The sequence below is a fragment of the Myotis daubentonii genome, chromosome 1 (assembly GCF_963259705.1).
Source record: "Myotis daubentonii chromosome 1, mMyoDau2.1, whole genome shotgun sequence".
In the NCBI taxonomy this organism is placed as follows: Eukaryota; Metazoa; Chordata; class Mammalia; order Chiroptera; family Vespertilionidae; genus Myotis; species Myotis daubentonii.
In genome coordinates this window covers 156387880-156411244 of record NC_081840.1, presented here as the reverse complement: position 1 = coordinate 156411244, position 23365 = coordinate 156387880, and the positions used below count along the sequence as shown (strand labels likewise).

At 39.9% G+C, this 23365-nt stretch overlaps 2 pseudogenes; one reads left to right on the top strand and one right to left on the bottom strand.

Moving 5' to 3' along the window:
* Positions 1-8078: 8078 nt before the first annotated feature.
* On the top strand, positions 8079-8179 carry LOC132223922 (U6 spliceosomal RNA; annotated as a pseudogene).
* Positions 8180-12409: 4230 nt separating this feature from the next.
* Positions 12410-13011, bottom strand: LOC132237357 (transmembrane protein 223-like; annotated as a pseudogene).
* Between the last annotated feature and the right edge of the window lie 10354 nt (positions 13012-23365).

Here is a 23365-nt window from a genome sequence, read left to right as displayed (position 1 = left end):
GAGTGTCAGTCCATGGACTGAAGTTTCCTGGATTTGATTCCCAGTCAATGGCACGTACCTGGGTTGTAGGCTTGATCCGTGGCCCTGGTCAGGGGGTGTGCAGTAGGCAACAAATTGCTGTGTCTCTCTCATATTGATGTTTCTCTTTCTTTTGTTCACTCCCTCTAAAAAATCAATGGGAAAATATCCTCGGGTGAGGATTAACAACAACAACAACAAAAAGTTAAACACTGAATTACCACATGATAGCAATTCTACTCCTGACTCTAATTCTAGCTATGTACCCAAGAGAAATGAAAATCTATGTCCACACAGAAACTAGTACATGACTGTTTATAACATCACTATAGCCAAATAGCCAAGAGGTGAAAACAACCCAAATTCCCATCAATGGAAAGGTATTGTTAAAACACAGATGTCTGGGTCCATCTCCAGAGTTTCAAGGTCTGGGGTGGGCCTAAAACTTTACATTTTTAACAAATTCCAGGTGATGTTGATGATTCTGCATGATGATACTACACTTTGAGAAACAGTGGTCCAGGTACCACACTTTGAGAATCACTAGAAATTGTAGGATGTCCATACACTGCAATATTATTCAGTCACAAAAAGGAATGAAGTACTGATACATGCTACGATGTAGATGAGCCTCAAAAACATTATGCTAAATGAAAAAAGCCAGATGTTGTATGATTCTTTTATATGGCATATCCAGAATAGGCAGTTCCATATAGACAGAAAATAAATTAGTGCTTACCAAAGCATGGAAAGAGTAATCACTTAATGGGTATTCATGTTTTCTGGGATGATAAGCACAACAACTCATAAAAGACTGAAACCTAATCCCTAATTGTAGCATGGTGGACCAGTTCCCTCCCCCAACCTCAACACCACGTCAATAGTTCGCCTGTATGGTAACAGGGAAAAGCAGCTAAAAGAACCCCACATCTCATACTCTACTTAAGAAGTCTCTCCAGAAACCCAGAGACAATAGGAGAGACAAAGACACTAGAAAAGATTTTTGCCTCTTACCCCACAGCAACAGCAAAGAGTAAACACAACCACAACCTAACTCCTAGCCAGATAAACACAAAGCCTCACACCAAAGGCCTGCTTACTTCAGTTCCTTTTGTCTACTACATCATGTCCAGCTTTCAACAAAAAATTACAAGATACACTAAAGCAAAAAAAAAAAAATCAGTTTGGAGAGACAAAGGCAGCATTAGAACCAAATTCATAATGGCAGAGATGTTGGAATCATCAGACTGGGAATTATTTAAAACCACTATGGAAAAGAAATCGTTCTGCCTGGCTGGTGTGGCTCAGTGGTTGAGTGTTGACCCATGAATCAAGAGGTCACCGGTTTGATTCCCTGGGTTGTGGCACATGCGTGGGTTGTGGGCTCGATCCCCTGTAGGGGGCATGCAAGAGACACCTGATTGATGTTTCTGTCTCTCTGTCCCTCTCCCTTCCTCTCCCTCTAAAATGATTAAAACCTTTTAAAAAATAAATAAATCATTCTGACACCTATGGCTATGTCCTCCTAAATCTATCCTTCTATTGGTAATAAAAAACCCCGGGTTTTAGTGGAACACATCCCTCTCCCCAGCTAAGGATAATGTTTGCTAGCCTCCCTTTCAGCTAAGTGTGGTCATGTAACTACGTTCTGACCAACAAGACCTGAACAGAAGCAAAGTGTGCAATTTTCAGGATGTGTCTTTGAAGAGAACAGGTATGCCTTTCCCCTTCTTTGTCTCTTCCACTGGCTGGCAGGTGGTCTTGATAGTGGGTGTTAGGACTACCAATGTGATAGAAACTGCATGTTAAGTTTGACTGGGAAACAAAACCAACGGAGCCTGGATGCCTGACACCATAGAGGTGCCACACCAGGACAGCTTACACTTGGACTGTACCTAAGACAGAAAGATTCTCCCAATCAGGACACTGTGATTTTTTCCCCTATATCAGCATCCTATAACAATTATTCGTTCTTACTAATATATGACATATACATGCTCCTCTACCAAATTTGGCTTATACTGTCATATTAGCAACAAAATATTTCAATAGAAAATGGGACAAGAATTAGCTTTCAACACTTAAGCATGCTTTCATGTAAATACATGTTTTTGTTTCCATAAATATTATCTTAAAATTTTTCCCACTAGGAGGTAATAAGTATACCAGAGAAAATGGTGTCAATTGCTTGTGGTAATATGACTAGTCCCTTACTCATCTTCAAAGAATGACTGCAATTAACTTACAATGTCCCTGAAGTCTTTCCAAATATGTTGGCTTACAGAAGATGTTCCTATCAGATGGTGCTTTCTGGCCAAGTTAGGAATTAGAAAGAGATTTTCAAAGTCAATCTCTGTTATTCCATTCCTCTTTTCAAGAATGTCTTCTTCCTCTTCTACAATATTGAGAAACATGCCTTTGTAGTTATACTACTGCTTTGGGAATAGGGACCAAAAGAAATATGTGGTAAAAAGATAAGAATTATCAAGCACAGTATTAGCATGTGTATCACTTAGGATTCTAAGTAGCAAATAATAACAAATCCAAAACAACTTTTCACATAACTGTGTACTCCTCAGTGGTAGTTTTCTTCATAGCTCAACAACCTTATCAAGAATGTAGTTTGGGTTTTTTGTTTGTTTTTTTCCCTCTCTCTCTTCTCCATTTCCAGTGATGTCAGCTTTAACCAATAGCAAGATTAACTTCATGTGGCCATTACAATGTAAATATTCCAGAATTTTTATCAGATCATCATATCAAGAAATAAAAATAGCTTCTTTCCTAAGAATGTCCCAGAAAATGGCTTCTCTAGTCTTATTGATTCAAATTAAGCCTTATGTCTACCTTGCACAGTAAGATGACAGTTATTTCTTTAGGCGAGACCCACACATCCCACCCCTAGAATTAAGAGTGGAATCAGCTTCTCTTATTGGCTACTTGGAGTGGGGAGAATGGTAAACAAATGAAAAGTAGATTGTTACCAAGAGAAGGGAGAATGGATGTAAGCAAACATACTTTTCTTTATGGCCTATAAGAAAGTACCTATACTAATAATAGCCTAGGTGGTCGTCACGCCCTCATGCATCACGCCCTAACATCGTCACAAGATGGCCATCACAATATGGTCATCACAAGATGGCCGCATGCACAGTGGAGGCAGGGCCTGGGGGAGGAGGTGGGCCACAGCAGGGGAGGGCGGTTGGGAGCGATCAGGCCGGCAGGGGAGCAGTTAGGCATAAATCAGGCCAGCAGGGAAGTGGTTAGGGGGTGATCAGATTGGCAGGCAAAAGTGGTTAGGGGCAATCAGGCAGGCAGGCAGGCATGTGAGCAGTTAGGAGTCAGCGGTCCTAGATTGTGAGAGGGATGTCCAAATGCCGGTTTAGGCCTGATCCCTTCAGGCCTAAATCGGCAGTCGGACATCTCCTGAGGAGTCCCAGATTAGAGAGGATACAGGACAGGCTGAGGGGCACAGCGCCCCCCACCCCGTGCATGAATTTCATGCACCAGGCCTCTAGTTATTTTATTAAAAAACTTAAGTTTTCAAATAATCATACCATTACAAAACTTAGAAAGTACTATCTCAAAGCTCAGTCTTGGGAATAGGAAAGAAAATGTGGACTTAGGCTTTATTAGGAGTGGAATGTGGGGTTTTTTAAGGGCGTAGAAAAACTTCTTTAATGTTCTTCCATTGCCAATGTGCTAGGCAGTCCAAGTAAAATTTGGGCTTAGTATCTGAGATGCAGCACTATGTACTGGAATGTTTGTGTGAAATGCTCACCACAATCAAGCTAATTAACATGTCCATCACATCAAATAGATACAGTTTTTATATATGTGAGAACAATTAAGATCTGCTCTCTTAGCAAATCTTAAGTGCACTAGAAAGTATTAACTACAGTCACCAAGCTATAATTAGATCTCCAGAACTTATTCGTCCTGGATACCTGAAACTTTGTATTCCTTGACCAACATCACCCATTTCCCCCACCCCCCACCCCTGGTACCACCATTCTACTCTCTAACTATGAGTTTGACTTTTATAAGTTCCTCATATAAGTGGGATCATTTGCTCAAAGTATTTGTCTTTCTGTGTCTGGCTTATTTCATTTAGCATACTGTCCTCCAGTGTTTCAATGTTGTTGCAAATGCAGAATTTTCTTTCTTAAGGTTGAATAATATTCCATTTTGTGTGTGTGTATTTTTTTTTTTTACCTATTCGTCTGTTGATGGACACTTAGGTTGTTTCCATACCTTGACTAATGTGAATAATGCTGCAATGAACGCAGGAATGCAGGTATCTTATGAAGACACAAATTATATTTCCTCTGGATATATACCCAGAAGTTGGATTGCTGAATGATATGACAGTTCTTCTTTTAATATTTGAAGAACATATATGCCATTTTCATAATGGCTGTACCATGTCAGCAAACTTTTTATATTTTATTTCATCCCTTCTCCCCAAAATTTAAACTTGTTGTACTTCACAGAATTCCATTGTCTACTTTTGCACTATGCACATACCAGTAATAGGCATTCATTAATATTTGTGGAAAGAATAGTCTCTTACTTCATTAGACCTGTAGAGTAACATCTATTGGTTGAGTAGCAGGCGAAGAGTACAGATCCATTGAGCTTCCCCCCAGAGTTCTAGGTGTATCTTCTGGTCCTTATTAGTGCCCACTGATAAATCCTTTCTCTTATATTCTTTGTGCTTGGTATGTAGGACATTTCTTTGTGGGAAAGGTTCTGAAATTCTGCATTTAAATCAACTGCCAGATAATTTTTATTCCTACATTAATCTGTTCAACATTTATGCACACAGCCAATAGTACCATAGTTCTTTAGGGTATGCAACTGCCATCTCCTACATCTTCTGTTTCAGGTTGCCCGGAAAATATGTTTCCATCAGTAACTTTGAAAGAAAAATAGTGTGGTAAGTTGAATAGACCAACAAGGACAAAATTATACAAAGATCAAATGACAAAATATTATGAGCACACCACTAGAAAAGAACGCATCTGGGGGGGGAAATAGACTAATAGCTAACTATCTTTGAACAGTTAGAGAGCAAGGTGTTTTCATTTCTAATTGGATCTGAAAGAGAAAATTTGATTTAAGCTCTTTAGATTACCTTGAAAGAATAGGGCCTAATAAGAGAAGACACTACATGTTTGAAATCTTCAATATTTTAGGTGGAATAAATGCTTTAGAGCAAAGTGATTAATTGTGAAAGTAGTACTATTAATCAGCAAAGGAGTAAAAGACCCAACACCAGAAGTGCTGAAGCATTCCTGTCCTTTCACACCCTATTCTTTATGGTTAGGGGCTGAATCTGCAAATTATACTTCCCAGATGATCTTGCCCTTGCTTCTGGCTAGGTTTGGTCAATGGCAAGTCCTAAAAAGAATTAGAAGGCAGATGAAAAAAGAGAAGACACAATCCTTCCTTTTTATCTGCTTCTAGTGATATCTCTATCAGTAAGAGATGGTCCAGACTCCAGCAGCCCTTGGCAGTTCCAACAAAGAGAGCAGTGGTTGACCACTATCAGGTTCTGTGAGTTACAGACTTTGAAATCTTTGCCTTTACAGCAGCACTGATTTCACTAGCAGCAACAGTTTCCACCATATCAGCCATAAGTACTCCTGGACTCAGGTAACACCATCTCTTCCCTTTTGTTCCTCCAGACCTTGCTTTCTGCAAATCGCTGAGCTATTTCACCATTTCAGTTTTTCTCCTTCAACCCTTTAGACATTTTTGTAACCAGATCCTGGTTAAAAAAAAAAAAAAAAATCTGTTTAGCCTTCTATTTCTGGCCAAGATGGAGTAATAGGGAACAATTTTACCCTTATGTATACAACAACTAAAAAATGAACAAAATATATGAGATAACAATCTTTAAGACATTGGATATGAGATAATGAATCGGATCCCTAAGAGACAGGAAACAAACAAGGTGAGCCCTCTGCTGGTCCCAGCTTGCTACCATGAGAGAGTTTTGGGGCCTGGTGCCAGGAAGAGAAGCTCAGGTGGAGACTAGCTGAGTGTCCAGAAAGACAGAGCACAAAGAGGAAAGGGCAGCACTGAGAAAGAACCCAGAGACCTAAAGATTATGAAAAGACTGCTTGAGTGTCTTATATTTCAGCAGAGTATTATCACCAATGTGTGTAAGAAAACTACTCAAGGCCAGGAAAAGATGCAGTGGTTCTCAACATTCTGGCCCTTTAAATACAGTTCCTCATGTTGTGACCCAACCATAAAATTATTTTCGTTGCTACTTCATAACTGTAATGTTGCTACTGTTAGGAATCGTAATGTAAATATCTGATATGCAGGGTGGTCTTAGGCGACTCCCGTGAAAGGGTCATTCGACTGCCAAAGGAGTCGCGACCCACAGGTTGAGAACCACTGGATTAGAAGGAACAACATTCAGCTTACATGGGGTTGAGAATAATGCCTATTTTCACCAGCTAGCCTGAATCACTTCCTAATTCCATAATTAATGGAACATTAGGTAGGGTGCTCAGAAAGGCTAAGCCTCAGTAGTGGGGAATAATTATCCCTAGACTAAAAGCTGCTCTAATCCTGCTTAACACACCTTAAAAGCAAGACCCCAAAGGATCAAAATATTTCCAGGCAATTAAATACACCCCAGAACTAAGTTCAAGAACTTTTACAGGAATGCAAAAAATATCCAGCAATCAAGAAGGTAAAACCCACAATTCAGTCAAGAATTACCAGCCATGCAAATAAGCAGGAATATATGACTCATAATGATAAGATGGTCAGTCAATCAAAATCAAAGCAAAACTGAAACAGATGTTAGAATTAGCAGGCCAGCACATTAAAGCAGTAACAATAACTTAGTTCAATTTATTTAAAAAGCTAGAGGAAAAATTATACATGTCAAGTAAAAACATGGAAGATAATTTTTTGAAGGCCCAAATAAAATGTCTACACTTGAAACTATATGGTTTTAAAACACACTGGATGGGATCAACCATGGATTAAATATTGCAGAAGAAAAAGTTAGTGAACTTGAAGACTTGGCAATAGAAACCACCTAAAATAACCACAGAAGGGGAAATGGTAACAACAAAAACAGAACTGTGAGTGCTGGGAAAAATTGGAAAGAAACCATCAAAAATAAAACACTGAGGGGAAAAAAGACTAAGAAAAATAATAGCACATCAAAAGATCCTCAATGTCACTAATCCTTGGGGAAATGCAAATCAACACTATAATAAATTACCTCACACCCGTCAGAATGACTATTAAAAACAAAACAACACAGAAATAACAAGTGGTGGCAAAGATGTGGAGAAATTGGAACCTTTGTGCACTGCCGGAAGCCGGTCCATCCTTGCTGCTTGACACAGTCGCTGCAGGATAGAAACATCTGCACAGCATATGTTTCAAGGGACCTGGCGTATATAGCATACTGTTCTTAATATGTTTGCTCCCCTTAGCACTGTGTGTTTTAACCAAGGTCACCTCTCCGAGAAAGGTTGTTTCCCCAGGTAGGGATTTTTCCCTGAAGTTAGGGAGGGGATGAAACTCCTTAACTAAGTGCCAGGCGGGTAGTTAATCAATTTAACTACAAACAATCATGCTTAAGCTACATAATCTTTACTCCCTGGAATGGAGATAAGAAACGCCCTAACCTTTGTAATAGAAATTGACAGGATTAAAATCAACTGGTATAAATACGGATGTAACAAGACAATAAACAGCAGAACCTCTCTGGAGATCGAGATCAGAACTTGGCTGGAGATCCTGGCTAGGCTGCTGATCAACTGAACGCTGTCTCCGTGTCATTCCTTCTTCGCCGACTCCGTCCAAACCTTTGGGGACCCCTGGACCTGCTGGGGTTGGACCCCGGCAGTGCACCATTGGTGGGAATGTGAAATGGTGCAGCTGCTAAGGAAACAGTATAGCAGTTCCTCAAAATATTAAAAATAGAACTGCCATATGAATCAGACATTATACTTCTGGTAATATACCCAAAAGAATTGAAAGCAGGGTATCAAAAAGATATCTGTATCCCCATGTTTATAGCAGCATTATTCATAATAGCTAATGCATTGGAATGATACAGAGAAGATTAGCACGGCCCATGCACAAGGATGACATACAAATTTGTGAAGCCTTCCATATTTTTTAAAAATCAAGTAGTCATATCAATTGACACAGAAAAAGCATTTGACAATATCCAACACTCTTTCTTCATAAAAACCCTCAGCAAGGTAGGAATAGAAGGATCATACCTCAACATAATTAAAGACATATATGACAAACCCACAGCCAACATCATACTCAATGAACAAAAACTAAAACCATTTCCCCTAAGAACAGGAACAAGAGAGGGATGCCCACTCTCACCACTCCTGTTCAACATAGTACTGGAAGTACTAGCCATTGCAATCAGACAAGAAGAAGAAATAAAAGGCATCCAAATTGGAAAAGAAGAAGTAAAACTGTCCTTATTTGCAGATGGCATGATACTGTACATAGAAAACCCCAAAGACTCCATCAAAAAATTATTAGACCTAATAAATAAATTCATCAATGTAGCAGGATACAAAATTAATGCCAAGAAATCTATGGCATTTCTTTACACCAATAGTGAACTTATAGAAAGAGAAACTAAAAAAGCAATCCCATTTACCATTGCACCAAAAAAGTTAAGATACCTAGGAATAAACTTAACTAAGGAGGTAAAAGACCTATATGCGAAAAACTACAGTACCCTGAAAAAAGAGATAGAGGAAGACATAAACAGATGGGAGAATATACCGTGTTCATGGATTGGTAGAATCAACATCATCAAAATGTCCATACTACCCAAAGCAATCTATAGATTCAATGCAATCCCCATTAAAATACCAACGGCATATTTCACAGATCTAGAACGAATGTTCCAAAAATTCATCTGGAATAAAAAAAAGACCTCGAATAGCTGCAGCAATCCTGAGAAAGAACAAAGTAGGTGAGATTTCAATACTTGATATCAAGCTGTATTGCAAAGCCACTGTTCTTAAAACAGCTTGGTACTGGCACAAGAACAGACATATAGATCAATGGAATAGAATAGAGAACCCAGAAATTGACCCAAACCACTATGCCCAATTAATATTCGACAAAGGAGGTAAGAACATACTATGGAGTCAAGACAGTCTCTTCAATAAATGGTGTTGGAAAATTGGACAGATACATGCCAAAAAAAGAAATGAAACTAGACCACCAACTTACACCATACATAAAAACTCAAAATGGATAAAGGACTTAAACATAAGACGGGAAACCATAAAATTACTAGAGGAACCCACAGGCAGCGAAATCGCAGACATATGCCAAAGGAATTTCTTCACTGATACAGCTCCTAGGGCAATGGAAACTAAAGAGAAAATAAACAAATGGGACTACATCAAAATAAAAAGCTTCTGCACAGCAAAGGAAACCATCAACAAAACAAGAAAGCCCACTGTATGGGAGAACATATTTGCTGTTATCACCGATAAGGGTTTAATCTCCAACATTTACAGGGAACTCATACAACTTAACAAAAGGAAGATAAACAATCCAATCAAAAAACGAGCAACAGACCTAAATAGACACTTTTTGAAACAGGATATACAAAAGGCCGAAAGACATATGAAAACATGCTCAAAGTCACTAATTATACGAGAGATGCAACTCAAAACAACAATGCAGTATCATCTCACACCAGTCAGAATGGCTATCATCAACAAATCAACAAACAACAAGTGTTGGAGAGGATGTGGAGAAAAAGGAACCCTTCTGCACTGCTGGTGGGAATGCAGACTGGTGCAGCCACTGTGGAGAACAGTATGGAGTTACCTCAAAAAACTAAAAATGGAACTCCCATTTGACCCAGTGATCCCACTTCTGGGAATATATCCCAAGAAGCTAGAAACACCAATCAGAAAGGATATATGCATCCCTATGCTCATAGCAGCACAATTCACCATAGCTAAGATTTGAAAACAGCCTAAGTGCCCATCAGCAGATGAGTGGATTAAAAAACTGTGGTACCTCTACACAATGAAATACTACACTGCGGTAAAAAGAAGGAATTCTTGCCATTTGCAACAACATGGATGGAATTGGAGAGCATTATGCTAAGTGAAATAAGCCAGTCAGAGAAAGATAAATACCACATAATCTCATTCATTTGTGGAATCTAATGAACAACATAGACTGATGAACAGGGACAGATCCAGAGACAGAGAAGCAACAATCAGATTGTCAAACCTCAGAGGGAAAGTAGGGGAGGGTGGGGTTAAGGGGGAGAGATCAACCAAAGGACTTGTATGCATGCATATAAGCCCAACCAATGGACACAGACAACAGGGGGATGAGAGCATGAGTGGGGGATTGGGGGGTTTGGGGGGGTTAATAGGGGGATGAGGACACATATATAATATCTTAACCAATAAAGAAATTAAAGATAAAAAAGACAGAAGATAGAATAGTGGCTGCTAGAGCTGTGGAAACTGGAGGATGGGGAGATATATATATAAAAGCCTAATATGGTAAGTGTCTGACTAAGTCAGTGGTCAGCAAACTCATTAGTCAACAGAGCCAAATATCAACAGTACAACAATTGAAATTTCTTTTGAGAGCCAAATTTTTTAAACTTAAACTATATAGGTAGGTACATTGTTATTAACTTAATTAGGGTACTCCTAAGCTGGCCTTTGCTAAAAACATCCTCAATCTGATTGAGGTACGTTTGCTGAGGTCGATCCCTTCCAACTCTCCCATCCACACTCATCTTGTACACTTGTTTCATCTATCTCCTTTCCAAAAACCAACCTCTGCGCATGGGCCACGGAGTTTCAATTGTACTGTACGTGCGTGCCCGCATGTGGTATTTTGTGGAAGAGCCACACTCAAGGGGCCAAAGAGCCGCATGTGGCTTGTGAGCCGTGGTTTGCAGACCACTGGACCAAGTGGTAGACCGACTGGGTGCTATGACGTGCACTGACCACCAGGGGGAAGATGTTCTGACCAGTAGGTTAGCTTGCTGTTGGGGTCTGGCCGATTGGGACTGGGCAAGATGGGGCCAGACATGCCCTGGAGCCCTCCCGCGGCCCCTCACATGGTCCCGCCCTGGCCACCGACCGTGATTTGCCCCAATTGGGACTGGGTAAGATGGCTTTGATAGCCCCGATAGCTGGCCAGGCAAAGGGACCCCACCTATGCACGAATTTCGTGCACTGGGCCTTTAGTTGTTTAATAAGTATAGAGTTCCAGTTTTGAAAGATGAAAAGAGTTCTGAAGATGGATGGTGGTGATGTTTGCACAACAGTGTAAATATATACATAATGACACGAATTGCACACTTAAAATGGTTAAAATTGTATACTTTGTGTTTATATTTTACCACAATTTTCTAAAAACAAGAGTATTTACTATTTGAGTCCATTTATTTTATATAAATTTCTAGAAAATGTAAAATAATGTACAGTGTAAAAGTTGATTATCAGGAGAGAGGACAGGAAGGGGCAGGAGTGAGATTACAAAGGGGCATTGTCTTGATCGTGGTTTTACAGGTTTTATATGTTAAAACTTATCAAATTGTATGCTTCACATATGTGCAGTTTTTGCATGCCAACTAAACCCCTAATAAAACTCATAAAAAATCACCTCTGAAATTACTGACCGAATGTCTGGGATTTGGGGGAGGGATGTCTTTTTTATTTTTTGGTTGTGGGATTTGTCTCTGACTGAAATGTTCCCTGGCCTCACCAGCTGGTAGATTCAGATGAGATCATGCTATTGATAATAACCCATAATTCCTTGATTTTTGCTCCACCTGATAGTGTAGAATTTTATCCCTACACTCACCCGCGCACATTCAGATGCTTTTGGGAGTCCCCAGGAAACAGTTGGCAGGATTGTATTTGCACTAAAACAATTTATTTGTGCCCTAGTCTTACCGAATCCTCCATGAAACCTGTATCCTCAGGTTCTGCTTGTAGTTTTTCTTTCCATCAAGTTCTCACACATGGCCAAGAGGCAGACCAGGGGTAACCTCAGACAAACACCTGTATGTCTTCTCTTTTCCTCCCTATTCTTCTCCCCTTGGGTCCCTCCTCACAAACTGCCAATAGATTCCTGCATCCTGCCCCATAGGTTCATCAGATGTGCCCTGAGAGATGTGATTTCCACTGGCCAATTCAAGTGACTGCAACTTCCAATCCACATATATCAAGATGGCAGTGTTGACACATCTGTTAGGGCCTCTGGACTTAAGTTCTTTTATTTTCTGTTCATGAATCTCGGGTCCCTTGTGTGCCGCCAGTGGTCACTCCATCCGTAAGGTTCAGTTTTTATTCCCCTCTGGGAATAAACCTCTATGTACTCATGCTACAGTAGGCATCCACTGTGTTGTTTTCATGTTGGAGAAATGTCCAGCTTTGTCCACGAAGATATAGAAGCGGTGGTCTTTGACCTTCAGAGGCAACATGGCAGGGACTTTACCCCATTGGGTCATGCAAGATACTTGGTTCAACGGAACAGTGAAATGGGCACCCAAGCCAAAAGGAGTATGAGTGGGGAGGGTCACCTGCTCCCCTACAGCCTGAACTCCCCTATAGCATCACTGAACGCACAGAGAGGAGGGAGAAGATCAGCAACAAGTACCAGGGTACAGATGGCGCCACAGCTTACGGCCAAGCCTAGCACCAGAGCATGGAGCACACGTCCAAGCGGCCCTGTCTGGAAACTCCACATCTGGAGGCACACTGGGACCAGAGTTGAGCCAAGGCTGCCATGGCCAGGGAGGCCCAGAAGATGCCCTGGCCAGGGCAAAACAACCCAAAAGCTGTGAAGAAGTGCCCTGCTCATGCTGGGAGAGCAGCCTGCCCTGGAGCGGGTGGCCTAGTACAGTTAGGTTCCATGCGCGGACAGGTTCTGCAGTGTGACAAGCAGCTGCAGTGGCCACCGCTGCCCAGGGCCCACCATGGCCCACACAGTGCTGCTTCTGGGGGCGGGATTACCTCTATGTACTCATTTTATATGTAACACCACTCCCTAGGGAAAACCGGCAAACAGGAGGCTCCATAGCTGTTGTGATAGGCTGATAGGTAAAGTAACACATTTTGGCAGTTAGAAATTAGGCGATCACACTATGCTCGGCACCCCTGCAACCACCTACACTTAGACTCATAGAAACAAAGTCACAAGATGTTAATCTACTGTAAATGTGGGGAAATATGGGACGACCAGGAGAATTGGTTTCCTTCCCTATACCATTCTCACTGCCCAAACTGTGAAGGAGAAACAGAAAGTAGATAGTGACATGTACGCTCAAGGCCACCTTCCTCCTGCTCTGTGATCTGTGCAGGAAGGCGAGGTTCTGAAACACAGTACCCCATTAAATTGAGACGGCTGACAAGCTAGGCAACTACATAGAGTGATGGAGATATTAATTTGCTTGATTGTGGTGATCTTTTCACAATGCACACATGTATCAAAACATCAAATTGTACACCTTAAGTATATACAATTTTTATGTCAAACATATCTCAATAAAGCTGTTAAAGTGCGGGGAAGGTGCTAGGGGAGTCTGGCTGTTTTGAGAGCACAGCCAGGAATACCACTAGAAGTGGGAAAATCAAGAAGGAGCTTCCAGGGATGCCCCTGAGTTTCCCTCAGGGAAAATGTGGCCTGAACAGGGCCCAAATGTCCCCATGTGTCCACGTGGAGAAGAGAGGTTAACTTAGGGCCTGAACAGGCACACTTTCCAGGGCATCACAGAGGAAGGAGCCTGAGCACCTGCCACAGATCCCAAAGGGGTTGGAACTCTGTGTCAAAGAGAGAATGGCTCTCACCTGCGTGCTGCCACCTGCCAGGGCCTGGGACAGGAAGTCCTCAGCACTGTTGACATCTGAGGCAGAAACGAGAGAGACCTCCCCTCTCCAGTGTGTGGCCAGTTGGAACTGTCATGAGTCTCTCACTCCTGGAATCCCAGACTGCCTGAGCCCTGACAGCAGTACTGGAGGAAGAGGGCATGGAATCCTGAGGTAGAATTCTGAATTAAACCCTGACTGAGTTAATAATTGGCCTAAGAAATTAATGGACAGAGGGGAAACATGGAGTGAGTAAGATTCAACTGAAGGCACCTGGCAGATCAGAGATTTAGAATCAGAAATTAAATGTCATGAGTCTAAAATGCTTCTGCCACCCTGGGCCTTGCAAGGGTAACTGCTCACTCTGCCTGGAAAAATCAGATGGCATCTTTGCTCCCCAAAGTACACCTTTGGGATTCACAGTTTTTTCCTTTCCTCCTCTCTAATAGTTTGCCTCCTTAGAGTTGTATCAGTCATTATATACTGATAAACCATTTGCTGCAGCTCAAAGGAATCCTACAAGACAATGATATTAGAGAATAAATAAATTGCAAGTATAGCAGGTCACATAATCCCTCTAATGCAGTGGTACTCTACCTTCCTAATGCCGAGACCCTTTAATACAGTTCCTCATGTTGTGGTGACCCCCAACCATAAAATTATTTTCGTTGCTACTTCATAACTGTAGTTTTGCTACTGTTATGAATCGTAATGTAAATATCTGATATGCAGGATGTATTTTCATTGTGACAAATTGAACATAATTAAAGCATAGTGATTAATCACAAAAACAATATGTAATTATGTATGTGTTTTCCGATGGTCTTAGGCGACCCCTGTGAAAGGGTTATTCGACCCCCAAAGGGGCCGCGACCCACAGGTTGAGAAAGGTGCTCTAATGGGTACCTTTGTTCCCAAATATTCAGTGCCCCACCACGCAGGAGAATTCTGTTGTTCACCCTCTTAAACTCAGGCATGGCTATGTGCCTTGCTTTTACTAATAAACATGAGAAGTGTGTGTGTCACCTCTGGGCTGAAGCTTTAAGAGACAGCACAGCAAGTTTCCAGATAGAAGTTTCTCTGTCAGTCTGGGTCTCAGTGTGAAGGCAAGTTGGAGCAGAGTCTTAGCCAACCTGATAAAATGTAACTTGAATAAGAATCAAACTTGTGTTGTGATAAGCCACTAATATTTGCAGGCTGTTTTTCACCGAAGCCTAAACTGCATCTGATTCATACACTACCATTCAGAAATACACAGAAATCATAGCTTCTGTGATCTATAATAAATCTATAATGAGTCAGGCAGACCCACCTACTAGTTGATAAGAAAAATAACACTATGTCCCATCAATTTAAACAATCCTTGTGGGCAATGTTTAGTCTCTTTAATAGAAATGCTCAGTGTCTCAAATATCCTCTCCCTCCATTTTTTACCCTAAAATGTTTTCCAGGTAGTGTGGAGAGGGGTGCAGAGGAGAATGGCTCGTGCAGCTTCACGCCCACGGGAAAAAGCCAGGATCCTCAAAGGCCATCTCTGTTCCTCCAGACCCAGACACTGATTGCCCAGCTGGAATTCTCAGCTGCAGCTGTAGCGGTCATAAATTATGCCCTAACCTTTCTCGGTCCCAGCACCACCTCTGATAGCTCTGCCCTGCTGACCCAGCTTTATCTCATCTCCCACAGGCTTCACAGACCATTCTGGAGGGGCCTGCGACCCACAACAGCCTCACTTCTGTCCCACCTTGCAGATGAGAAAATGGAGGCAATGTGTAGGAAACTAAAACTCCAGTTCTCTGACTTCAAAACCAATAGGCTCACAGCGCAGAGCATGCTGGCACTGTGACAACCAATGACACCCAGCACTTCCCTTGGAGCACTGCCTGGGAGAAGACCGATAGCAGAACCATGATTCTGAGTCCAGTACAATAATACAAATGTTTCCTCAGGGACCCAATGATTATTTTAATTCCCATTCTTGCTATTTGGATGGCATTTTCAATAATTAATCTGATCCTAACTGAATGAAAAGAGAAATGTATTCTAGTTAGTTCCTTCAGCTGTTCCTGGAAACAATCTTTCTGATCTCATAGACTGATCTGGGGAAGTTTCAACAGAGCATTAATCAGGAAAGAACATGCCTGGCTGAGTGGGCATTTCTTTACCTACAGCAAGAATCTGAGCCTTGTTCCCTCCACTTTCTCAGGTTTGAAATGAAGGATAAGATCTTGTTCTCCATGGTTTCATCATAAGGGAGCCAAGATCACTCTGCTTTGCATGGATCTCTGGGCCTCTCATTTAATATAGCGAGGAAAAAAAGCTTTCAGAACTGTAAGCAATTTCTGTATTTCATAGGCGCCTATCAGTCATCAAGTTTTCTTCATCATTCCATTCCCAGTATGTATGTATGTGTGTATTCATACATTTTGGCATTTTCTTGTTTTGGATGGTTGAAATAAAGAGTCAGATTGATAGTTACAGAAGAGTCGTGGGGATGTAAAATACAGCACAAGGAATATGGTCAATAATATTGTAATAATTATGTATGGTGCCAGGTGAGTACTGAAAATACTGGAGGAACCATTTTGTAAGTTATATAAGTGTCTAATCACTGGCTTGTACATCCGATACTAATATAATATTGTATATCAACTGTAACTGAAAAATAAAAAATTACTAAATTAAAAACACACACAATGGTGTCCATCTGAGCAACACATTATATTTCACCAGATATTACGCCCTTCTTGATCTCCACTACAGGAATCCCGTGGAGACACACCTCTCCTGGAGCAGTTTATTCATGGGAGAGTTAATTTGCAGACCCATGCATAAAGGGCACATGGGAATGATGGAGCATGGCAGAGGGACTATTCAATTATCAAAGCTAGAAAAAGTGGATTTTCCATATGGAAAAAAATGAAATTAGATCTGTACTTCATACTATGCAAACAAATTAACTTCAGATGAATTAAGGACTTGAAGGTCAAAAACAGTATTTCAAACTTCTTATAAATACTTGTTATTGAAACCATCAGTACCTGGAGTTCTCTTTGGGGTAGGTTATTAACTACAGTTCTTTAATAAATGTAGGTATATTCAGGTTATCTATTTCTTCTTGGGTTGAGCTTTGGTAGTTTTTGTTTTTCATGGAATTTGTTCATTTTACCTGTTATCAAATTATTGCTCATAAATATTATCTGTAGTGACATATATCCTTTAATTGATATTATTTTTAATGTGTGTCTTTTGTAACTTTTTAAAAAGTCAGTCTGGTTTGTTAATTTTATTGCTTATTTCAAACAACTACCTATTAGTGTCTTTGATTTTTTTCTATTAGTTTTCTGTTTCAATATCAGTGATCTGCTAATAAAGTCATTATTCCTTCATTCTGACTACTCTTTGCTTTATTTGCTTTTCTCTTTCTGTTTCCTTTAGATGGAAGTTGAGCTAATTGATTTGAAATCTTCCTTTGTCTTTAATATAGGAATTTAATATGATAAATTTGCCTCTAAGCTTTGCATTAGCTGTATCTCACAAATTTTGAAATGTATCTTCATATCATTAAGTTAAAAATCTCTATCTCATCTTATGATTTCCTTCTTGATCCATGGATTATTTAGAAATGTTTTATTTGTTTTCCAAATATTTTACACTTTTCCAAGTGTCTTTCTGTTAGCCATTTTCATTTTATTATGTTGTGGTGAGAGAATATAGTTTGTGTGGTATGATTTTTTAAAAATTTATTGAGGCCCAGAATAAGATCCTTTTTTTTCTGACCTAGAAAATGATCTATCTTGGTGGAATGTTCCATGTGCATAAACAAATATGTACTCTACTGTTGTGTGCTACAGATATCAATCAGGTCAAGTTGGTTGGTAGTATTTTCAATCTTCTATATCTTACTGATCTCTTGGTTCACTTGTTCTATCAATTACTGAGAGGAGTATTGAACCATACTCAAATTATGCTTATAGATTGTTTTCTTTCTCCTTTCAGTTGTTTAACATGTTTTAAAGCTCTGTTATTAAGTACTTTAACATTTATATTGCAATGTCTTCTTGATTAATTTACCCTGTTAATATATGATGTCCTTCTTTATCCTTGGTAATATTTTTTATTTTTTTATTCAAAATCTTCTGTTACAGAATATCTAGGTTTGGAACTGTTAATGCCATGTTTTGTGCTTTTTTGAAGGTGTGTTTCTTAAAAGTGAGCATTCATAAATGTCAATATAAGAAATTCTGGTAGTTTACTCTTTGGTTATCATTGGAAAATTAAGGTTTCTAAGAGTTAAGAATTCTAATTAAATTAGAAAGAAATTGTATGGTTTTGGTAATAGAAGGCATGAGGCATGGACATGCATTTTGAAGGAAAAAGAAAGTGAGTTAAAGTTGTAAAAAGGTTTGTGAAAGTTATAGAAGGTTTATAAGGAGACATGTTAAGAGAAAGTTATATAAATTATACAGACCAGTAAGTCAGAACAAGTAGAGTAGGGAAACTGAGTTAAATAGCAGTTTGAAGCCATATAGAAAATCTAGATGCCAAGCAGTCCATAGCCATCTAGTAAATCCTATCTCCCCTAAACCAGGAACACTTAAAGAGTAAATGGTTTGCATTTTTCCTCCCAACCAGAAGGTAAATAGCTTATATCAACCTACTTAGAGAGACAGATAGCAGAAATCCAATTAGTGTCATTTGCTGACCACACCCAAAGACAAGTTAAGAGAATAGACCTCGCCTGGCCAACATGGCTCAGTGGTTGAGTATCAATGTATGAACCAGGAAGTCATGGTTTGATTCCCAGTCGGGGCACATGCCCAAGTTCTGGGCTTGATCCCCAGTTGTTGGGCATGCAGAAGGTAGTCAATAAATGATTCTCTCTCATCATTGATGTTTCTCATTCTCTCTCCTCCCTTCCTCTCTGAAATCAATGAACATATTTTTTTAAAAAAGAGAGAGAAAAGACCTCGTTTTGGTATATCAGCATAAAGCTGATGAATTCTATTGAGATCCCCCACTAGACTTCCTGAAAATGCCCACTTTAAAACCCCTTAAAATGAAGGCCCAGCATGCACTTTCCTGATTATTAATTTAATTAAGTAAATAAAATTAAAGATCAAAAGTAAGCTAATACAGCATTAGAATTTGGTTCTTTCCCACTTCATTAAAAGGACCAGGATTTTCCTCTTGCTTTTCAGATATAAGGAGACTTGGTTTTTAAGCACTTTGGTAAATTATATTTTTCTCCCTACCTTATCCCTCCAGAATTTGGCAATTCTTAATGATTACTGAATCATGGCAATACAATTCTTTTATATATATATAGGTGTTTTTTTTATTGATTTCAGAGAGGAAGGTAGAGGGAGAGAGAAATAGAAACATCAATGATGAGAGAGAATCATTGATTGGCTTCCTACTGCATGCCCTACTGGGGATGGATCCACAACCTGGGCATATGCCTTTGACCAGAATTGAACCCAGGACCCTTCAGTCTGCAGGCCAACGCTCTATCCACTAAGCCAAAGCAGCTAAGGTGGCAATATGTTTCTTTGCATGAATTCAGTAAGACCAATTTTCAATTGTAGTTTTATTAATCAAGACTTTGACTGGCATGTCATGTCTAAGAGAGTCATGCCTGGACTCTGAATGTCACCAGAAAGCTTTATGGAGTGAAAACTGACTTTGAAGCCAATTAGAGCTCCTTGGAGAAAGCTGTTACCTTGCTTGGTCATGTGGTTCTTGGCAGTCTTTCCATGTAAGGAATGAAGGTTACTTTCCTGAGAGATGTCAAGAAAGAAACCTCAAGATATTTGGGGAACCTGAAGAACTTGAGGAATTCACCCAAGTCTACAGGTATTGAAGGGAAGGCAAACCTGATTGCAACTAGGTGGCTCAGATTCTTTGCCCTGTGGGGCTAATTAAAGCTCAATGATGAGATTCCAGCAAAGCAGATTTTAAGAGCCCATACAAACAATTGCTATTTTTGTTGTGTTTATACAGTCAGGCCAATTTGAAACTGGACTTAATATAGTAAATAAATTGGTCTTAATTTGGTCTTTAATAAAAATGAGGGTGATTTTAGGGGGGAAAATTGTACTTCAATAGACTCTAATACACAGTTGTGAATATTAGGCACTAATTTAATTAATTGTCTCCAAATTCTTATTTTTCACCTGTGAATTAAACTGGATCCTGAATTTTTCTAATGTTGTTAAATATTTGGCTACAACCTTCCAAACTGATGTTTCCTTTTTCTCCTATCCTTTTACTTGAAATTATGAGAACTAAAACTTTTTTTCTTCCATTGGACCATTTATCATAATTCTTGTTCCAGTTTTTACCCCAATAATACTAAGATTTATAACGAAATTTATCTCCACCAGGGTATAAGCTCTACTCGTACTCAGGAAATACCACCTCTAGACACCATCGCCACCTCCTTTGTGCCCAGGCTTCATCATCCCTCTGACAGAGAGCAAGGATCTCTTGACTCTAAAAAAAACAACACATTGCCCCCATTCAGCAGGAAGCAGCTATAAAAGAGACCCTGCACCCTTTTTCTCTGAGAAATTTCAGAGCCAAGAACCTTAGGGTGAGGGAGGGTCTGGTGCGGGGGGGGGGGGGGGGGGGCGGGGAGGCAATGCTGTAGGCAGTTAGACAGACATAAGCAGAGCAAGGACAATGGGCCAGGTACAGAAGGTCACAAGGGTGGGAAGCCCCAGGTGCCTAGCAATGGATAATCAATTGTAGGGTGAGACTTTGCTCCCAGGGTGACTTTTCCTCCCATTTCATATCATTACTAGTAGTCAGGTGGGCTAAACGGCCTTTTCCTCCCTCAAGATAACATCTAGGCCTCAGGAAAGCTCCAGGCCCAGAAAAGCAGCAAAACCAGACATGTGACGCACTGGCTGCCTCAGGACCAGCTTTTACCTCCCAAGTCACTCAACAGGTTTACTCAGCCTTGGATATCACATATAAACCCCACCCAGCATTCTAATCAAACACTGACTGTAATTAATGATTTAGCAAGTGCTAGGGATTTTTTTTTCTACATCCCTTCTTAGCAGAAGACAGGGTTCTAAAACAGGGATGATCAACTGGACGGGAACCTGTACTCTATCTCTCACCCAATGTACACATAGCCCTCCAATAATCAATCTTTACCTGCCCTGTAACCCATCATATTCAACACAAAAGGGCAGTCCAGATAATCCCTCTCCTCATAACCCTCAGTATCTCAGCAGGTGTCGGGACTGACATAGGGGGCTTAACCACTGCTCTATCATATTTTGAAAATTCATGTGACTACTGGCTAAAAAATATAAATTGGTGTCTACTTCCCTTCATAGGGCCATTAACATTCCTATTCCTCACCCTCGTTTTTGGCCCAGGTATTCTGCGTCATTTTTCATCTTTCCTTCAGGACCGCTTTTGAGCTTCACCAACAAGTCTCTCAGGGGAATCATGCTGCTGCAACCCCTCACTCCAACCATGAGGAATCTACATACTGTTCCAGCCAACTGTAATCAAAGCCCATCCCTTTATGATCTCAATGTACCCTCTCAGCAGGAAATAACAACAGAAGAAATGACCTCCATCCCTATTCCATAAAACAAAAAGACTGGAATGTTAGGTCTGATCAAATAATCAAATCAATACCCATTCCCCTGGGAAACTGACTTCTAGGTAATTTTGCAACCGACATTCCCTTTTGCTTAGACCACATTCCATTTGCTGAGACCAGTAAAGTTCCTCTCCAGATTGCCCAGGATCCAGACTCACCCAGAGAATTCCCCACCTAAAAAGCCCTTCTAGAATCCTTTAAAATCTCCGACTCCCCCCATCCTTAGGTGCTGGCACCATTTTGGGGCTCAGCTCATCTGGTTTCCAGATAACCTAATAAATTTATAATTTTAAAAATATGATATAAATATAGCTCCAGTTTTCCTTTGATTAGTACCAGCATGATGTATCTTTCCCCATTGTTTTAACCCATTTGTGTCTTTATATTTTAAATGTTTTTTATAGTGGTAATATAGTTGAGTTGCTTTTTAAATCCAATCTGACCATCTCTCTAATTTATTGGACTGTTTAAACCATTAATTTCATTATTGATATGGTTGAGTTTAAATCTATCATCTTACTATGTGTTTTCTATTTGTACCATCTGTTCCTTGTTAATTTTTTCGTGACTTTTTTTTATCTCTACTATCAGTTCATTAGTTCTATCTTTTTATGTGTATGTGTGTATGTGTTAATCCTCACCCAAGGATATTTTTTCCATTGATTTTTAGGGAGAGTGGAAGAGAGAAAGGAAAGACAGAGAGAAACACTGAACACTGGACCCTTTGGTCTGAAGGCTGACACTCTATCCACTGAGCCAAACCGGCTAGGGTCTACCTTTTGCTTTTTTAGTGGTTGCTCTAAGGGTTATACTTATCAAAATTTAACTTTAAATAATATTGTTGCACTTTACCTTACGTGTAATAATCTTTCAATAATATATTTCCATTTCCTCACTCCCATTCTTTGTGCTATTGCTGAAATGCATTTTACTTCTACATGTTATAATTCCCATAATGCATTCTTACTATTTTTGCTTTAGATAGTAAATTATCCTTTAAAGAGATTAAAAATAAGAAAACATTCATATTTGTCCACATTTTTACCATTTCTAGCACTCTATATTCCTTTATGTAGATCCAAATTTCTTTTTTTTTATTGCTTAAAGTATTACAAAGGGTATTACATATGTGTCCTTCCCCCCCCCCCCCCCCGCCCTTGACAGTCCCCTAGCCTCCCCTATCCCCCAGTGTCTTATGTCCATTGGTTATGCTTATATGCATACATACAAGTCCTTTGGTTGATCTCTTACCCCCCTCCCTCCTGCCCCCCAACCCTCCCCGGCCTTCCCGCTGCAGTTTGACAATCTGTTTGAGGCAGCTCTGCCTCTGTATCTATTATTGTTCAAAAGTTTATAATGGTCTCTATTATCCATGAATGAGTGAGATCATGTGGTATTTTTCCTTCATTGACTGGCTTATTTCACTTAGCATAATGCTCTCCAGTTCCATCCATGCCGTTGCAAATAGTAAGAGTTCCTTCCTTTTCACAGCAGCATAGTATTCCATCGTGTAGATGTACCACAGTTTTCTAATCCATTCATCTGCTGATGGGCATTTAGGCTGTTTCCAGATCTTAGCTATGGTGAATTGTGCTGCTATGAACATAGGGGTGCATATATCCTTTCTGATTGGTGTTCCAAATTTCTTTCTAGTCTCATATTCCTTCTAAGAATTTACCTTAATATTTCCTGTAGTGCAAGTCTACAAGTGATAAATGCACTTAGCATGCATTTAGTACCTTAACCAATAAATAAATTAAAGATTAAAAAATAATAAAGACACATGCATTAAATAACAGCTATTTAATGTAATTTAAATGCATATGTTATATAATAAATGTAA